General features: G+C 53.7%; 1 protein-coding gene across 1 annotated transcript in view; it reads right to left on the bottom strand.

The window, feature by feature from the left end:
* The window catches only part of CDCA4 (cell division cycle associated 4), a 15,417-nt gene extending 15,278 nt beyond the window's left edge, over nucleotides 1–139 (bottom strand). The window contains exon 1 of the mRNA XM_019518474.1: nucleotides 1–139. The gene's annotated coding sequence lies outside the window, so the exon portion shown is untranslated.
* Between the last annotated feature and the right edge of the window lie 4,909 nt (nucleotides 140–5,048).

Raw genomic sequence — 5,048 nt, 5'->3', positions numbered from 1 at the left:
GCCTTGCCGCCGCCGCCCGGAGTCGCGCTCCCGCCTCACCACCCGCTCCGCGCCTCAGAAGGAGGGTGGGGCCAACCGTAACGCCACGCTCCGCCTCCGCACGCCCGCCATCTTCTCGTCTGGGCCCACAAAGGAGCCAAGAGCCCGCCCCTGTGCCGCTATTGGGGGAGAGCAGACTCCGGAGGGCCCCGCCCACAGGCGGGCACTGACGCTCATTGGCTACCTGCTGCCCACGCAGCACCGGCCGCGCGGCACCCGGCTTGCCATTGGCTGACAGGTTCCCTAGCAGGCTCAGCCCTCCCACCTCCAACACATCGTCCGTCATTGGCGGTTGGGTTACCATGGTGCCCAGGCCCGCCCCCCCGCTGTCATTGGCTGGAGGGAGGGATGAGGTATTTCAAAAGGCAGCCAGAGTCCCGCCTCCAGAACGCTAGCAGGCCCCACCCCTAAGCATGTGGCTGCCGGGGGGAGGGGCCTCCTGCTTCTCGGCCACGCGCCGCTCATGGAGTCCTAGGAGTGTGGTGCACCCCCCGGTGGCCCCAGGGCAGACCCCGCCCCACCTCCCCCGTGGCCCCAGGGCAGGGCCTCACCCTCAGTCCCAGCTCCTCCCAGTCAGATCCAGTCTGTAACCCCGATCCCACTATGGCAGCACCCCAGGGCCAGTCCAGCCACTTGGGGCTTGGGTGCTTTGCTGCTGTGGCCCCCCTGTTGCCGTGTCTGGATCCCCCTGCACTGGATCCAGCCTGTGGGCGAGGGTGGAGGCACCCCTGCTCCAGGCAGAGGTGTTTTTTGCCCCTGGGGGCAGGATCCTCTGAACCTGCTGCCACATTTGCCCTATCTAGTGAGAATCTCGACAGAGGGGGTCTCTGCCAACTGCCCGCTGCACCTGGAGTCGTCCCCTGATGGAAAAGATCTGCTTGGCTCTCGCAAAAATGTGCTTCCAGGCCTCCCAGGGGTGCAGACAACCTCCGATCCTGGCAGGACAACGAACAGTAGTAGTCACAGGAGCGTAGGTCAACAGGCCCCTGGCTGCCACCGCTATCATCCTCGGCTCCGTCCGGTCTCCTGTGTCCTTCGTCCTCCATCCGCCGTTGATGTCTATAGGTCTGACGCCATGTCACTCATCCATCTTCTCCTGGTTGTCCAGGCGCCCTTCTCCCCTCCGGGACCCCAAGGAGCACTTCCTTGGTGTCCAGATCGCTTCTGATCTTTCCGCGTGGCCCAGGCGCTGCCGTCTGCTCCGATGTCCTGCGTCAGGGCTGGGGCTGTGTACAGCTGGCATAGCTCCTTATTGGTTCTTACGCACTGTTCTCGTGTTGTGAAGCTGAACCGACCCGTTTCTCATGCCTGATGGTTTTCAGCTGCTGCTGCCGGACCTCTGGAAACACTCAGCTCATTCTTGGCACGCAGCTGCTTGCTTGGTTCCTTTCCCCGAGTGTGTATGTTTCCCCTTGTCTCCGATTCAAAAAGAAAGGGATGTCAGGTTTGTTCCCCATAGCTGCAGAGGATCTTAGTAGCTGCGTCTGGCCTTCGGCTTTGCATGAGGAGGATCTGCAACCCAGGGAGATAGGAGAGAGAAAAGAAATGCTGAAAAGAGACTAGTGGAGGAGTTGAGGAGGAGCAAGAAATAAGCTAGCTTAGTAGGTGTGGGAACTACAGGCCAAAAGGTGGAGAGAGGAGAAAATAACAGTGGTTTAAGGGAGTCAAATTAGCAGCAGCTGGGAAAAAGATGGGGCGGCTGAACGCTGCAGTGTGCCACAGAGCTTTCACATGACTCTGTCTAACTTGCCCTATTCTTACCCTGGCATGGTGCAGAATTACAAATCAGAACTTCAGAAGAAAAGAACATAATACCACAGGGTTAACACTGCTATGTATTTGGAGAGACACATTCCTTCTGGCCTGCCTGCAAAGTACTTATAGTCCTGATGTGCTGCACTGAGCCCGGTAAGAGCGACCCGTGTGCATGCAGTTTTGTTGCTGATTTCAGCAATGTGGTTCTCTGCAAGGTCAGGACTGTAAGATGCAAAGAAAAAAAGTGGCTGGGCTGGGGATTGGCAGCGTTTTTTGGTTGGAGTGCCAAAAACGCTCCAGCCTGGACTTATAAGATGCTGCATGCCAGGGGCGGATGGTGGGGAAACCACAAGTGCCCAATCCTTGTTTTGGCAGCACAGCCATGCCCCCCCCCCCCACTGTCCACTTAGAGGTATATGTGCACCTGCTGCCAGCAGTGAGCTGGGCCAGGGCTCCACAGACCTCAGTGCAGCAGTTTGCTGCCTGCCCACTGCCTTTTGTGAGTAGCCCAGGCTGCGTGGCTAGCAGCAGCTGCCTGCCATGGAGCCTGGGCTGCTCAGCCTCCCTGCCACCTGCTGTGAGCAACCTGGGCTGCGTGGCCAGTGGCAGCTGCTCAGAGTTGAGGCAAGTTGTGACATGCAGACAGCATGGCCTCGCATGCCACGCTCTGGTACACGTGCCAGGGGTTGCCAACCCCTGGTCTAGGCCCTTTGCTGTTTTGCACAACAGAAAAAAAAGGCCCGACATCTTTTCCTGACAAGAGTTTTCTTTTAATGAGAAATATCAGGTCTTGACATGTTCAGATTTCCAAGAAGTCCTCCAGCAAAATGGGGAAACTAGTAAGTTTCTGTGATAGCAGCAGCCTGAAAAATGAGTAGAAATTTTGACTCTTGAATACTCTGAATTTGTTCAGAGCACCTGCTTAAGCACCGGATTAAGGTAAGGGCAGAAAAAAAGAAAAATCCCCACAACCCATCTCTCGAGTTAGTGGTTGAGAAAACTCACTCCTGCGGCAGTTGTGTACTCAAGGTGAGATGCGACTTGGTCGTTCTAAAAAAAATAAAGTTCTCAAGATCCATCCAAAAGACCAGATTTACTAGAGAGTAAACCATCTCCCAAAAGACGAAAATAATGTCACAGAAAGAACGTTAAGCTTGTAACCAGAGCCTAATACTTTTCACCCACCCACTCAGCTCACGAAACCAAACTAAAAAGTGTCAAAAGGACGGTGTAAAAAACAATCTAGCCTGTTCATTTCCTACACAGACACTTCATGCTAGGAGTATACGTCAGCAGAAATAAACGGCCACAACTGAGGTGAACTTTTAACACAAGCAGAATTACTGACTAAATTAGAAGCAGGGAGGAGGAGACAAAGCATAGCGCAAACATGCCAGAGAAATGTCTGTTCAGCAACTTGATGGGGAAACGGAAACTCTCATGCTTTCTATTCCTGCCTCAAAAAGAAAAAGGAATGAAAAAACACTCACTGTCATTGATGAGAAATGACAAAGGATTCGAAAGGTGTTGAGAAAACACTTTCAGAACCCCATAAAACATGAGAGACAAGACACAACTGGCCTGACACTAAGCATAGGCGACAGATCAGAACTGGCCAGCAGTGATAAATGGATCTGGGTGTGAGGTTGCAAGGACCACTTTGCAGATGTGTCCTGGGAAGATGCGTGACCTTTGACAGCCAACAGAAACCCTACTGTGTAGGTAAAAGGATAGAATATATTTTTAGCACTAAAACCATGTATAAAACGTGTCATGCCAAGGAGGCATCATTGTATTACTTCCTTCTCCTGCATAAGCAGCCAGAGGGAGTAGTTCAACCAGGGGCAGGTACTGCCTCTGCCCTCTTAGTGGGCTCAGCTACATGTGTGGGCAGGCTCAGCTGAGAGGTTAACCTTTCTTCCCTCCCTGTATCTGCTCTGCCAGGAGCTGTTACTCTCATGTGAGCTTCACCGGGCAGGGAGCAGGTGAGACAGGAACAGTTGCCTCCTCCCCTCAGCTTGAATGGGTGACAGGCTCAGCTTAGAGCTGTTTTTTGCAAATCCCAGCATACTGCACGAATTGCATAGATTCATAGATGTTAGGAGCTGGAAGGGACCTCACAGGATCATCGGGTCCAGCCCCCCTGCACTTTGGCAGACTGCTGGGGTCAGATGACCCTAGGAAGGTGGGCATCAAGTAATTTTTTAAAGATCTCCAGGGTAGGTGACTGTACCACCTCTGGGGAGAGTCTTCCAGACCCTCAGCACTCCAATTGTCAAGAAGTTTCTCCTTATGTCCAATCTGAAGCAATCTTCAATCAGTTTGTGCCCATAGTTTCTTGTCTTCCCCTGGGGTGCCTTGGTGAACAGATGCTCCTCCAGGCCCTGATGTACACCCTCGATATACTTACAGGCTGCCACCAAGTCCCCTCTGAGTCTTCTCTTTTCCAGGCTGAACAGTCCCAGGTTTTTCAGCCTCTCCTCGTATGACCTGCTTTCCAGACCTCTAATCATGTGTGTGGCCCTCCTTTGGACTCTCTCAAGCTTTTCCACATCCTTCCTGAAGTGCAGCATGCAGAACTGGACGCAGTACTCTAGCTGCGGTCTCACCAAGGCCAAGTGGAACAGGAGGATGACATCCTTAGTTTTGCTCAAGGTGCCTTGGTAGACGCATGCCAGTGTTTGATTGCATGCCACACTGGCGATGCATAGGGGGTGCACGTGGGTGCACACGTACCCCCTGAGATTGGCTGTGCACCTCCTGGAAGTGCCAACCGCAAAACTGGAAGTGCGCCGGCAGTCGGCCACTGGGGGACACCCCCTGGTTGGCAATTGGCTGCTGGGCCCCGCATCGGCGATCTGGTGCCCTGCCAGACTCGGGAGGCACCAGTTGCCCATGCCATGCCATGTGAAGCTGCTTCTACCTGTGCTAGGCTATGGGAACTGCACTCTCAGCTGATTCTGCTGTCCTCACTTCCCACCCACATCCTTTTATAAGAGCTTTGTGTGAGCACAGGCTCTCCTGCATCACTTGTGTTTAAGTGAACTTGGGTGCATAAAAGCTCATGCTCTATATAGATCTTATTTAGTTAGTCTATAAAGGTGTGTATCTACCCTGCCTTCTGCAAGCAGCAGGCCGGCTTCCCCCCTTCCCTCGGTGCTAGCCTGTGCTGGGTTGTGTGACCTGCATGCATGGGAAGGGAACAGAGATGTTAGTTAGCTCAGATGAATGCCTGTAGCCTCCCCAATGCCCTC

Source organism: Gavialis gangeticus, unplaced genomic scaffold, assembly GCF_001723915.1.
Source record: "Gavialis gangeticus isolate Ggan-Ray unplaced genomic scaffold, GavGan_comp1, whole genome shotgun sequence".
Taxonomy (NCBI): Eukaryota; Metazoa; Chordata; order Crocodylia; family Gavialidae; genus Gavialis; species Gavialis gangeticus.
The sequence above is the reverse complement of the archived record's forward strand: the minus strand, read 5'-3'. Positions and strand labels throughout refer to the sequence as shown.